The following is a 14,984-nucleotide window of genomic DNA, read 5'->3' on the forward strand; positions in this document are numbered from 1 at the left end:
CAATTGTGTTGAATCTGTCAATCGCTTTAGGTAGAATTGATATATTAACAATATTAGTGTCTCAATGCATGCACATGGGATTCCTTCCATTTATTTATGTCCTCTTTGAATTATTCCAGCCATATTTTCTAGTTTTCTGGGTACAGATACTTTACATCCTTGGTTAGAGTAATTCCTATATATGTGATTTATTAAGTTGCTATTGCAAATGGAATTTTTTTAATATCCTCTTCCGATTGGTCATTTCTAGTGTACAGAAATACTTCTGTTTCCTGTATATAATTTTGTACCCTGCCAACTGGGTACTTTGCTGAATTTGTTTTTTAGCATGGGTATCTTTCTTGTGGATTTCTCAGGATTTTCTATATATGGGATCCTGTCATTTACATATAGGGAAAGCTTTACTTCTTTTCCAATTTGGGTGCCTTTTTTTTTCTTGCCTAATTGCTCTGGCTAGCAATTCCAGTACAATGTTGAGTAACAGTGGTGACAGTGGGCAGCCTTGTCTTGTTCCTGATCTGAGAGAGTAAGCTTTCAGTCTTTCACCATTGAGTATGATGCTAGCTGTGGGTTTTTCAAATATGCCCTTTGTCATGTTGAGGAAGTTTCCTTCTAGTCTTAGTTTTCTAAGTGTTTTTTTTCAAGAAGGGTTGCTGAATTTTGCCAAATGCCTTTACTGTGTCAATTGAGAGGATGATGGGTTTTTTCCCCTTCGTTCAATTAATGTGATGTACTACATTAATTGATTTTCTTTTGTTGCACCATCCTTGCACACCAAGGACTAACCTCACTTGATTGTATTGTATAATTCTTTTAATGTGGTGTTGGATTTGGCTTGGTGGTATTTTGTTGAGGATTTTGTATGAGTAATATTCATAAGGGATATTACTCTGTAATTTTCTCATGGCATCTTTATTGGGCATTGGTTTTTAGGTGAGGTGGACCTCATAGAATGAATTTTGAAAGTGTTCCCATTTCTTTGATTTCTGTGGAAGTTAATTCTTCTCGGATTGTTTGGTAAAATTCACCAGGAAGCCATCTGGTCCTGGTCTTTTCTTTTCTGGGGAGGTTTCTGATGACATATTCAATCTCCTTACTTGTTATTTATCTATTGAGGTCTTCTATTTCTTCTTGAGTTGGGATAGGTAGTTTCTGTGTTTCTAGGAATGTGTCCATTGCATCTAAGTTATCTAATCTGTTGGCAAAAGTTATTCTTCATATTTTCTTATAATGCTTTTGATTTCTGTGGTATCTATAGTAATGACCCCCTTTCATTTGTGATTTCAGTTATTTGCATCCTCTCTTTTTTCTTTGTCAGTCTAGCTAAAGGTTTGTCAATTTTATTGACCTTTTCAAAAAATCTTTGAATTTTTAATTCTATTTATTTTAGTTCTCTGTTTCATTTATCTCCACTCTAATCTTTGTTATATACTTCCTTCCGCTCACTTTGGGTTTAGTCTGCTCTTCTTTTCCTAGTTCCTACAGTAATGATGTTAGGTCTGTGATTTGAGACCTATCTTTTTTAATGTAGGCATTGAGAGCTATAAATGTCCTTCCCAGCACTGCCTTTGATACACCCCACAAGTTTTGGGATGTGTGTTTTTGTTTTGATTCCCCTGAAGATATTTCCTAATTTCCCTTTTGATTTCTTCTTTGATCCATTTATTGTTTAGGAGTGCATTGTTGTTAGAAAGCGGGACATTTGGCTTCCGAGCGGGGTCCTTCATGATGTGCATGAGAAGAGAGCGGATTCATACTGGGTGATGTTGAGAAGGACAAGAAGATTTTTGTTCAGAAGGGTGCCCAGGGCCACACCATGGAAAAGGGAGGCAGGCACAAGACTGGGCAAAACCTGCATGGTCTGTCAGGCTGAAGACAGGTTAGGCCCCTGGATGCTCTTACGCAGATGCCAACATGAACAAAGGCATCACTTATGAACAGGAGACACTGAGTATTTGGAGAATCCCAAGAAGTACATTCCTGGAACAAGAATGATCTCTGCTGGCATTAAGAAGAAGGCAGAAAGGGCAGACTTGATAGTGTATCTCAAAAAAGATACTAATGAGTAATAGTTGGCCACTCTGTTATTTATTACAAAATAGAAATACCTTGTGACTTTTTTACATGTACCATTTTTAATGCATTTCTTTATTGTGAACTTTATCATGTATACATAACAGTGATAACTTTCAAAGTATGATTTAACAAGTAGTTAGAGGGCAAATTTCAAAGAATGTCATGGATCACAGTTCCACAACTTCGGCTATTTCCATTATTGTAAAATATATCATACATACAGAAAGGTGTTAACTTTCGATGTACAGCTCAACAAGCAGTTATATAGGTAATTTCAAAAATTGTTAAGGATTATAGTTCCACAGTTTCAATTCTTTCCTTATTATGCAATATAAGGTATATACAGAAAGGTGAAGACCTTCAAGGCACAATTCAATGAGCAGCTATAGAGCAAATGTCAAAGAATGTTATAGGTTACTGTTCCACCATGTCATTTACCTCCTTCTAGCTATTCCAGCACCCCAGCATCTAAAAAATATATATAAAGTTTCAGTATTCATAGGCCTTTGTTAAATCTTACCTTGTTTGTTACTACCCCTTGCTCTCAATCTTTCTCCATCTTCACAGATGTCTAGGCAGTGAGCACCCTAACTTGTTCATATTGAAAGGGGGTGTTGACAGTATGGGGAAGGGAACTGCATCTGGTTGTTTTTCTTTTTCTTTTAATTAAATTCAGTTTTATTGAAATATATTCACATACCATATGATCATCCATAGTGTACAATCAACTGTTCACAGTACCATCATATAGTTATGCATTCATCACCCCAATCTATTTTTGAACATTTTCCTTACACCAGAAAGAATCAGAATCAGAATAAAAAATAAAAGTAAAAAAGAACACCCAAATCATCGTCCCCATCTCATCCTATTTTTCATTTAGTTTTTGTCCCCATTTTTCTACTCATCCATCCATATAGTAAATAAAGGGAGTGTGATCCACAAGGCTTTCACAATCACACTGTCACCACTTGTAATCTACATTGTTATACAGTCATCTTCAGGAGTCCAGACTACTGGGTTGGAGTTTGATAGTTTCAGGTATTTACTTCTAGTTATTCCAGTAGATTAAAACCTAAGAGGTGTTATCTATACAGTGCATAAGAATGTCCACCAGAGTGACCTCTTGACTCCATTTGAAATCTGTCAGCCACTGAAACTTTATTTCACTTCATTTTGCATCCCCCTTTTGGTCAAGAAGATATTCTCAATCCCATGATGCTGGGTCCAGATTCATCCCCGGGAGTCATATCCTGTGTTGTCAGGGAGATTTACACCCCTGGGAGTCAGGTCCCATGTAGTGGGGAGAGCAGTGAGTTCACCTGCTGAGGTGGCTCAGTTAGAGAGAGAGAGAAGGCCACATCTGAGCAAAAAAAGAGGTACTCAGGGGGAGACTCTTAGGCACAATTACATGCAAGTTTAGCCTCTCCTTTACACTAATGAGCTTCATAAGGGCAAGCCCCATGATAGAGGGCTCGGCACATCAAACTGCCAGCCTCAATGTTTGTGACAACATCAGCATCAGTCCAGGTGAGGAAGTCCAACACTTCTGCATTTTCCCCCAGCACCTCAGGGAAGCCCTGCAAATATATTTTTATTCTCTGCCCAACATCTACCATTTTTAAATGTTCTCATACACCAGAATTCAGATCATGAATGGCTGACAGGATATTTTTGTTGGGCAGTCCTGAGTTAAATAAGATTAGCTTATAGTTAAATGAATATGATCAAGCTTTTCAAATTTTGGTAGTAATTCTGGTTCAGCAAGTGCTATCACCATTTCCCCTTTCTAAAAGTTTAATTGGACTTCAGGCTAGGTTAAATTGGTAATGTTCAACTTTTCTTAAACCTATAAGAGATTGGTTTTATATTTAGATTTATATAAGTGGTTTTATGAATATATTTAAATACTAGGAAATCCCTTCACTATCTCATAGAACAGAGTAAGACTCACTTGGTTTCACTTGGCGTTCATCAGCCTGTTTAAAATCAGGTGCTAAAAATAAGCTAGCTTTGTCCACTTTATCTTTCTGAACTTAACAGTGTCAATCTAATTAAAATTCCCTGTATCTGACCTGTTGCCTTTTAAATAACAAAAGGCATTTTGGTGTCATTCGTGTACAATACCAAATAAAGAATGCTGAACACTTCTCATTTAAAAAAAAAGAGTGCATTGTTTCATTTCCACATATTTGTGAATATTCTAGTTCTCCCTCTGTTACTGATTTCTAACTTCATGCAATTGTGGTCAAAGAAGATACATGCTATGATTTCAATACTTTTAAATTTATTTAAACTTGTTTTTGTGACCTAACATATGGCCTGTTCTGGAGAATGATCCATGTGCACTTGAGAAGAATGTGTATTCTGCTGCTGTTTGGGTCAAGTGTTCTATCTGTCTGTTAGTGCTAGTTGTGTATATTGGGACTCTTGATGGTGCGCCATGGGTTTCATAGGCTCTGTTCACTTTTTTTCAAGTTTTTTTTTTTCTTTCTGTTCCTCTGCCTGAATCATTTCCATGTCTTGCCTTTGGGTTCACTATTCTTTTCTTTGCAGTTCCAATCTGCTATTGAAACCCTCTAGGGAATTTTTCATTTCAGTGATTGTGATCCTCACCTCCAGTGTTTTCACTTGATTCCTTTCTAATGTTTCTCTTTATTGAAATTCTCATATTGTTCATGCATTGTTTTCTTGATGTCCTCAAGTTCTTTCTCTGTGTTTTCCTTTATCTCCTTGAGCCTATTAAGGATCATTTTTTTAAAGTGTTTGTCTAGTATGTCCAAATTCTTGTATTTTTCTTTGATGGTTTCTGGATTTTATCTTGTTCCTTTGGATGGAACATCATTTCCTGTTTGTTTGTCTTGAAATTTTTTGTTGCACATTGTATATTTTAATATATTTAAATGTTAACTTTGGGACTTAGTCCCTGAGCTGTGTATTCTATAAGTTTGTATCCAGCTAGTGATATGACATAGATGTCCATGAGTGCCAGGACTAACAAAAACAAACCAACCAATGCAAAATATACCACTCAGCATTTGAGCAAATTACTCAGAAGGACTGATACACCAGTGATATCGGTGACATATTGCTTGAGGGTTCTCACCAATAAACTGCATTCCAAGATGCCAAGCAGACTGCATGTCTGCTAGGAAAAACAAAACAAACCAACTAGAATCCCGAGGTGGCCTTGGGCAGTCAAGGATATCTTCCTGTGGGAGGCAGTGCCGCAGGGTAAGCCTTGAAGATAGGAAGGCTCGGTCTGGATAGAGAAGATGAATCATGTGATTCTGTCTTTTTTCATAGCAAACAACAGAACTGATGGATCTAATCTGAGTTGTTCCATATGACCATCTGCCAAGTTCTCCAGAGCTGCCTTCCTACTCCCCAGGGACTGGCCTATGTCAGCGGCCCATACTTCCAGGGCTTCCAGGTAGCTCTGCCTCCTCACCCCCTGCTCCCCCCCAAAAAAATATATTGCCAGGCCCTGCCACGGTCCTCTACCTCATTGAGTCAAACAGAAGAAGGGGATTGCGGCACAGAGAGATCAGCAATTCACAGCTACATTTTGGAAATGTTTAATAATTCAATGCCAGAGTTGGCTCAAAGCTGTTCCCAGTTAACCCATGGGAAATCCTCTAGAAGGAAGCAGTAGTGGCATTTGCAACAGCAGCAAATGCTGCTCTGAGCGGGCTGTGGACTGGCGCTGGGTTGGAGACTTTGAATTATATAATGTCATTTAACCCTCCTAACAGTGACTCCCAGGAAGGTACTACTATGAGAGAGAGGTTAAGTGACATGTCTAGTGTCATACACCTATCAAGAGGGAGCTGGGATTTTAACTCTGGCTGTTTCACACAATGTCAAAGTCCAGGAGTTGGGGGGATGGGGGCAAGGAGCAGCAACAATCCTGGAGGGACCAGACATTCTTTGCCCCTTCATATAAGTTGAGCCAGAAGCAAGTTTCCACCTCGTTCTAATGTGGCATCCTGAATGGCAGAGGCCATACAACTAAAGAGCATATTTCCCAGACTCCCTTGCAGCTAGGGTTCTGAGAGCACTTGAGTGAGATCTGGAAGCCGGTGAGGCAGAGCTCAGCTTCCAGCCACCTTTGGCTGATTCTGCCAGCAACAAGGCTGTGGGGACACTGTGTGTGTGTCAGCCAGTATGCCCTGTGCTGAGGTTCCAGCTTTGGGAGGCATTGCAGTGGTAACTTCCTTCTCCTTGGGTAGGAACTATAGCACCACTTCCTTGAACTTGACAGTGGGAGTGAAAGCAGCTCCCTGGGATTAGGCACCATCTCTGGACAGGTCATCACATTTGGGGATGTGGGTATGTCACATATAGTTCTCACACCCTCCTCCCTGCAAGGTGGCTGGTTTCCTCACAGAGTGATGCCCAGAGGGGCACAGCTGGTGAGCAGTGGACACCAGAGATGAACCCAGACTTGATGGCCCCACATTGCCTCTCCATGGGGCATACCGGGGGCTCAGGGAGCCTGTGCAGAGATGCAGGCTCCTTGGCACAAGAGAACTCATGGCTTCATCCCTCCCTAAGCCAATATCAAATGGGGACCCCCAACTCACTGCCCTCTGACATTGCAGATTCCTGACTGGAAGTCAGGGTCCCGCCTCTGACCACTGGTTATGTCTCAATCTCTGCCCCAGTCCAGCCTCCTATTGATTCATCTGGCAGGCCCTGCTGTTCGAGTCACAGCCATCAGGCCGAGGGAGACTGGCCCTTCCTGGGAGAGGGTACAGAGCATGGTGGGACTCTACCCACCAGGCCTAAGGAAACTATTACACTTGCACTTCATTTGGAGTTGAGACAACTGCTGCTGTGGGCTGAAGACACACCAACTGATTACCAGAAACACATGTGTGTGAGAGGAATCACTCATTAGCAGGAGTTGCAACTCCTGTTCATTGAATGCAGACATCCAGGCAGCTGTTGGTGGGTGCACTCCATCTTCTTGCCTTTTGGAGTTGGGGTTGCTGCCCAGAAGTCATTGCTTAGGAAAATGAGTCTCCAGGGTGGGGCTAAGGGACTCAGGTCACTCCTTTCTCAACTTTGCTTTCCTTCTCTGTAATGGGGGCAATAGAACCCATCTCATAGGGCCAGCTGAGTTCACCAACAGTAAGTCAACAAACACTCAGTGAGCACCCACTGAGAGCAAGATGCTGGGTCTGAAGATGCCAGCAGGAAGTCTTGCACAAAAGGCTTGCCTAATGTGCTGTTTCGAAAGAAGTGGAATTTTCTAACATTCACTAGCTATTAGGGAGATGCAAATTAAGACCCCAAAGAAATATCCTCTCACACCAATAAAAATGGCTGCCATCAAACAAACAGGAAATTCCAAATGCTAGAGAGGATGCAGAGAAATTGGAATTCTTATTTATTGCTGGCGGGACTGTATAATGGTACAGCCAGTCTGGAAGACAGTTTGGGGGTTTCTCAGAAAACTAGACATTAAATTACTCTATGATCTAGCAATTCCTCTTCTCGGTATATACCCAGAAGATTGAAAGCAGTGACACAAACAGACATTTAATACTGGTCTTCATGGCAGCATTATTCATAATTGCCAAGAGTTGAAAACAATCCAAGTGTCCTTCAGCAGACCAGATGATAAACAAAATGTGGTGTATATAAATGATGGATTACTAACAGGGTCCTGAAACGTATGGCAACATGGATGAAACCTGAAGACATAATTCTGACTGAAACAAGTCAGACACGAAAGTAAATGTATTGTATGTTACCATTTCTATGAACTCTCTGAATAATGTAAAATCAATGTCTTATTAATATAGAATATTAGGCAGCTAATGATAGCAGCTTGTGATGGGGGATGATAAACTAATATGTTCAAATACATTAATGATGGTGAATTCAAATGTATGATAATGGATAGGGGTGACGATTGTTTGTTAATTAGATTATAAGTACCAGAGCTGTACTAAAGGCAAATAGGATTGAAAGGGGTCATTTAAAGGCATGTTTCCCACAGATCAGCATCACAAATACAGATAGGGGCTTGCATGATATACTTCTAAGGTATGACACTAGCGAGTTGACAACAGAAGGGTATATAGGAAAAATCTACATATTGCATACTAGGGACTATACTTAATAGGAATACCATATTAGCATTACACAATTACTAGGGACAAATAAAATGAGCACTGACAAGAGCTACAAGATGTTTTTGTTCATAGGATTGTTTAAAATGGAGAGTGATGAGAATTGTACCATTAAGCAATGATGTGAGATGTGGATGGATGATCGTGGACATAACATATGCTCTGTGCATTTAGGAACCCCCTACTTTATAAGTAAAGCCCTCGACATTGAGGCTTGCTCAGATGAAACTTATGGTTGTAAAGGGAAGGCTCAGCCAACCTATAACTATGCCTAGGAGTTACCTCCAGAGAACCTCTTTTGATGCTCAAATGTGGACTTTCTCTCTCTAAGCCTAATTCTGCAAGTAAATTCATCACCCTCCCCTCAAAGTGGGACAGGACCCTCAAGATGAATGAGCATCCCTGGTGATGTGGGACATAGATTCTGGGAATGAGCCTGTCCCTGGCATTGAGAGATCGAGAATGCCTTTTTGACCAAAAGGGGGAAAAGAAAGGCAACAAAATAAGGTTGTAGTGGCTAAGAGAGTTCAAATAGAGTTAAGAGGCTGTCCTGCAGGTTACCCCTAAGCAAGCTTCACCAAGATATGCCAAATGGCCAATAGTATGATAAGCCCAACTCAACAATAGTCCCGAAAACCTTAAAGAATATCCGGATCCCTATCTGGGACTCTATGAAAGTTTCACTCACTTAGTTTACTCCTCAGAAACTTAAATCCTTCAGAGAGCTCCTATGTGAGCTAAGTCCCAAAACCCAGAGGCAATAGCCTCCTCTTTGCTCATAAAGTTGACACCCCTTTTCAATATGAACAGGTTAGGGTGGTCACTGTCTAGACATCCCTGGAGATCAGGAAAGTGATTAAATGAGAGGAAGGGGTAGCAACAGACAAGATGGGATTTAACAAAGGATTATGAACACTGAATCTTTATATAATTTTCCTTTTCTTAGTTGCTAGGGTATTAGAATAGCTAGAAGGAAAGAATTGAAATGGTGGAACTGTAACCCATAGCATCCTTTGAAATTCCTTCTATAGCCACTTGTTAAATTGTAATTTGAAAATACACATTTTGTGTATTTGTTGTCTTTCACAATAAGGAAATAACTGAAACTTTGGTACTATAACTCATAACAGCTTTGGAAATTTCCTATATATCTGCTTGTTAAATCACACTTTGAAAGATATTACCTTTTTGTACACATTATATTATAATAAGGAAATAACAGAAGCTGTGGAACTGTAACCTATCATATTCTTTGAAATTTGCTAACTACTTTTTAAATTGCACTTGGAAGTTTATCCCTTCAATGTATATGTTTTATTCTTAAAAAAAAAATAAAAAATAAAAAAAAAAGCTGTGGTTCCCATTTCTATACTGAGACACACAAAATCCAAGCCATGACTGTTACCAATATGTAAACACATTTGACATAGAAATAAAGCCTATTGAACTATAATTTCAGCCATTCCCCATTTCCCATCATGTTCTTGAATGCCTTGCTGAAATCCAAACATACTATATCTACAACCAGCTCTTGATCTATCACCACATTGACTCCATTAAGTCAAAAGAGAAAATGAAAGAAGGTGCCCAGAACTGCATCCAGCCCTCCACGTGGGGTCTGCCAGCGCTGGGATGGGCAGGACTTCTGCCTTCCTTGTCCTGGACACTGCCCTGTAAATTCCACCTCAGCTCACATTAACCTTTGAGTGGTCAGAGCCCAGAACTACCACAAAGTGAACTTTGGACCAAGTCACAGGCACAGATTTTTGTGGATATTTGAATACTGGTGTGATGGAAGGGTTAGTGCGACAATTCACGACTTGCTGGCATCTTGTTTCCTCACCCCACTCCAGGAGAGGCAAGTATTGAGCTTCAAAGGCCCCTGGGTGGGATTCTGTGCAAAGGTCCTGCAATGGGAGGGAAGGAGGGAAGTGCTCTGAGTAGACCAAGGTAGACAATGGAGAGAATGGACACCCCTCAGCCTGGAGTGGAGATGGGGCTGGGGTGGCAGGGATGGGTGCCCTGCAGGATGCCACATCTGTGAACAGCAGGGAGGGCTGCTATCAGGGGAACTTTGAACTCTCCCAGGGCAGCAGGGCCAGAGCCCAGCATCCAGTAGCAGAGAAGTGACCATAGAAATGGAGAATGAGTGGAGCAAGCGCCCAGCCACACCATGGCTCCTGGATGATCTGAGACGGAGGGTAAGGAGCTCCCAAGATGACTGAGATTCAATTTCCAGCCACCCACTGGGGAGCAGAATAAATCTGACTTTGAGAACTAAAGGCATGTGATGTTGAATGCCAGAATCATGGATAAAATTCATTCCCACCCCATCTACTGCAGTCTCTGTGGCCATCCTCCTCCCCGCTGTTATACAGTTGATGTGGGGGATCTGAGGATGTTACTTTACATTTATTCATACTGACTCCTTCCTTTAACTCATCAAAGCAGCCTTTTGATGTATGAGGATCTTAATTGTCATTTTATAACCTCTTCTCTGAAGTTCATGAAACCTGTAATTCTGGCCACCACACCATCAGAGGCCTCATTTCAGTCACTGATTCGTGGTGAACACTGCCAAGCCGAGTGTGGGGTTCTTGCTTCCGGAGCCTTCCTTCCCAGTTGACTCTGACACTGCCAAGCAGTTCGCTCTCTCTGGCAGCTCGTTCAGCCTCTTAGAAATTCATCTAACTATTCTATTTCCCATTCCACATCTCTCGGCCTTGTTCATAGGATATATTGTCAAATGCCTAGCTGAAACCCAAATGGACTTGTTCTACAACATGTTCTCAGTCTATCAGCACAGCGACCCTATCAAGAGAAAGGAAAAATGAAAGGAGAGGACAGAAAGAAACAAGGTTCACCTGGGCTGACTGGCTCTTGGCGAGTCTACGCCAGCTCTAAGAGGTCCCGACCACCTTTTCTAAGGGCTCTTCAAATCTGGTCTAGAAGACATAAATCTAACCTTATGCAAATTCCATATCCTGGTCCCCCAGAGGTTTATGAGAGTTTACAATCAGACAAGAGAAGCAGGAGGAAAGCAAAGAAGAACTGGAAGCCGGACCACTGAAGAATTTTCATTCCTTTTATTTACTGTTTTATTAACAAGTCTAAAGAAAAGGTTCACTGCATCAGAGGATGTAATACCAATTGTGGTGATCTGTGTATAAAACCTGGCACCAACTCTGGCCTTTTGGAAATGTGTATATAAATAAATGTACATTAAAATCTGCACCAGAACCGAGCAGCGGCTGAACAGGCAAGTCTGTCTGTGGACTCAGGGTGCCCTCGGTCCTACAGGCTCAGGGGTAAGCCCTGCTTGAGCTGGAACCAGGAGAGCTTGTATTTGCAGGTGGGACCCTGTGAGCACTGAAATGCCACAAGCATGTCATAAAACAAAAATGGTGCTGGGAGGAAGGGCAGGGGAGAGAAGGGTCCTCTCCCTTCCCTACTCCTTGACACTGACTGCTACTGAAAGATCCTGGGTCTCTGGTTGGTAGACAACACACCTGAAACTTACAAGAACTTCTCCAATTTCCAAATATGTGTTTTCCAAGTAAGCTGACCAAATCTCAAGTAGCCAAATCATAATTATTCTGATTTGAAGGATTAACAACTAGCTCTGATGTCATTTTCCACAGGCCAAGACCTTGAAACACCTACCAGAATGGCTATAACCTCCCGGAAAGAATGCCGATGGTGCTCGCAACCTAGTCCAGCCTGGGATCCAGTGCGACTGGGCAGTTCCAGCCCAGAAATCAGGCTTCCCGGGCAGTGACAGGAAAACCAGCGATGATCAATGCTGGACGTCCCCCTGTGCGTAGTGTGACCTCACCAAAGCCCTCAGTCTCAGTCTCTCTGCACAGGCAGCAGAAGCCACCAGGAAAGGCAGAGTCAATATCATACATTCGTCTTCAAGGATGAAAACAAAGCTCCTCCCAGGCCAGGCCTGCTGTTCAGGCTGAACGGGGCTCAGGGCCATGTGTCCGGTGGCTTATACGTTCATCAGGGGAGCGGATGTCCCTGGTCTGCCATCTTGCGGCTGTGGAAAGTGACAATCACACAACTCAGCCCCAGGGTCTGGCTCCACTATGGGGGTCAAACAAATGGGGACATGACAAAAATAGAGGGTTGAGGCAGGGGAGCATTAGGAGAGGTGAGCAGGAGGAAAAAGCCACGTGGGCTTTGAATAGCCCAAGAGGGTGATGGTGCTTCTATAATCCTGGGGTTCCCAACAGTTACTGAAAGGGCTGGGAGTCCTTGCTGTCATTCTAGTGGATTCTACAAAGGGAAAACAATTTCTATCCAAAACCAGAGTGATTTTCTTGGCTGCCTCCAGGGTGTGTTTTTTTAATTTTCCTTCCTAGTCCCAGGCTTGACTGTCTTGCTGCAGGGGGATCTGACACTTTTCCTTAACTGTGGCAATAAGTGAGAGGCAAGATGAAGGACAAGAGCTTCTGAATGGCACTTGAAGCATAAAGCTGGGAGCCACTCTAGGCTGTTATGAGGGACTGTCTCTCTCAAGCAACATGTTTTAGGACCTGGGTGCCAAGAGTAAGAGACAGGTGCCCCCGTGTTATTGGGGCCTGGCACCCATCACAACACACACTATAAGGTCCAGATAACAGAAGGACACTTCCCCTAGCTACTCTGGCTCCTTCAGGATAAGGGGCTGAGAGGGCAGCTCCTTCACAAAGTCTTAGGACATTTTGTGTGGAAGAGGAGGGGGAAAATCTCTGCCCATTTTGAAGCGAACTGACAACACCCTTTAGTGGAAATTATAAATAAAAAAGGACTGTGCATCCAATTCACCTTCTTCCAATACAGAGTGGTTTCAAGATTCCCCATAAAATGGAAAACATTTTAAAGCAGACATCTTTAAAACCAGAATGCTAAAAAACACGTGGGTTCACATTCCATCCTTAGAAACCTTACTCAAAGCACATTCCCTTCTTTGGAACTCTGACTTCAACACCTCCCAAGAAGGGAGGCACATTGTGGAGGGAGCTACTTGTCCCCTCAAAGCTTGGGCAGACTGCCTGCTGGGCCAGGATGATGCCAAAGACATAGAGAATTCCCAGGAGGAGGTTGAACTTGGCAGTCCTCAGGGGCAGTTTGCGGAAAGTCTGGCTTCGGAACTGTCTCTCAAGGGAAAAGGCCATGGGAATGGTGAGCAGAGGGAGCACCAGGCTGATGCTGCAGCGCGTGGCCAGGATGCTGGAGATCAGGTAGGGCAGGAAGAGCAGCGTGTTGTAGAGCACGTGGGAGAGGGTGGGCCCGATGAGGATGGCGAGCGTGACGATGCCAGCCTCCTGGTCAACTCCATGTCCCTGGTATTGTTGGAATGGAGGATGGCCTCGGTGCTAAGGGCCAGGGGTACGGCGTAGAGGAGCGGGAAGACCGCCAGGGACCCCACCTGGACAGCGTAGGCAAACATCACAGCCAGGGGGCCAAAGGTGATGAGGATGACAAGGTCTCCCAGAGCCACATACTTGAAGCCAATTCCTACAGCCAGAAAACCAGAGAACTGCGGTGAGACTATGGGCTGGAAGCGTAAGGACTGTTCCTCAGTGAAACGGCAGGCCCCCATGGTCCGGAAACAGCAAATTCAAGACTGTGGGTTCGGGAAGTCACTCAGCTCCCTGCCCCACAGAGGGAAGCCTGGTTGACTGCCTGCCCCACCAGGTGTCCAGCTCTGTCTCCACTACCTGCCTTCTGGAAGCTTATGGTCTGTGGTATGGCTGTTCTGACTCGCTGGGGCCAATAGTTAAATTTTTCAGAATTTTGTGAGCCAGTCCATTAAACACAGCTATTAATAAAAAGTAATTTATGCAAACCTCCAATTAAATAAACAATAAAGGTAACAAATACTCAAAACCCATTACTTCCTAATTATTTCGCTAATTTTTTTTTTTTTTTTTTTTTACCACTTATACTCTTCAGGTTCTTTACATCCATTGTAACCATATGATGGAAACACTTATAAGGATGTGCTACTGCACATCTTTTCTCTCCTATTCATCCAGTGACATCCATCAGTGGCTTGAAATCTGCCATGGTGGGAATACTTACCACCACACAAATCAGCAAATGCTTGATAAATGTTTTGTTGATTATATAGATTTAAGAAAGTGGTGGAGAAAATGTAAATAATGTCTGTTAAACTTACAGGTATCAATTCTGTAGTAATTACATAATGAAAACCACTGTGTTAGTTTCCCATCTGTTAAAACAAATTGGCTCCACATTGCATAGGCTAGAAGGCTTGCTTCTTCCTGGGTTGGTACTTTCAGACTGGCAGGCAATCTTTGGGGTTCCTTGGCTTTTCTGTTGCATGGCAGTGCACAGGGTAGCCTTGTCTTCTGGGTACTGATGACTTCCAGCTTCTGGCTGCTTACGGTGGCCTCTTGTTCTGTGTGCAATTTCTTTATAAGGGCGTCAGCCCTGTTTGATGAAGGCCCACCCTCATCCAGTCTGGGCACACCTTAGCTAAGAACATCTCCAGAGGTCCTGTTTACAAATAGGTTCACACCCACAGGACCAGGGGCTGGGACCTGAACACGGCTTGTGTGGGGGATAGGATTCAATCCCCAACAACCACCAAAAATTTGAGGAAATAGTCTTCCAGTATTGGAAGGCTGTTATCTGATTCAGCAAAAAATTACTCATGTCACTGACAAAGGAGTGAAGGTCCAATATATTTCCTGATTGTTTCACATTCTTCTTGTTAACATAAAAGGAAACATTGACCAACATTCATGTCAG

Source organism: Choloepus didactylus, chromosome 2 (genome assembly GCF_015220235.1).
Source record: "Choloepus didactylus isolate mChoDid1 chromosome 2, mChoDid1.pri, whole genome shotgun sequence".
In the NCBI taxonomy this organism is placed as follows: Eukaryota; Metazoa; Chordata; class Mammalia; order Pilosa; family Megalonychidae; genus Choloepus; species Choloepus didactylus.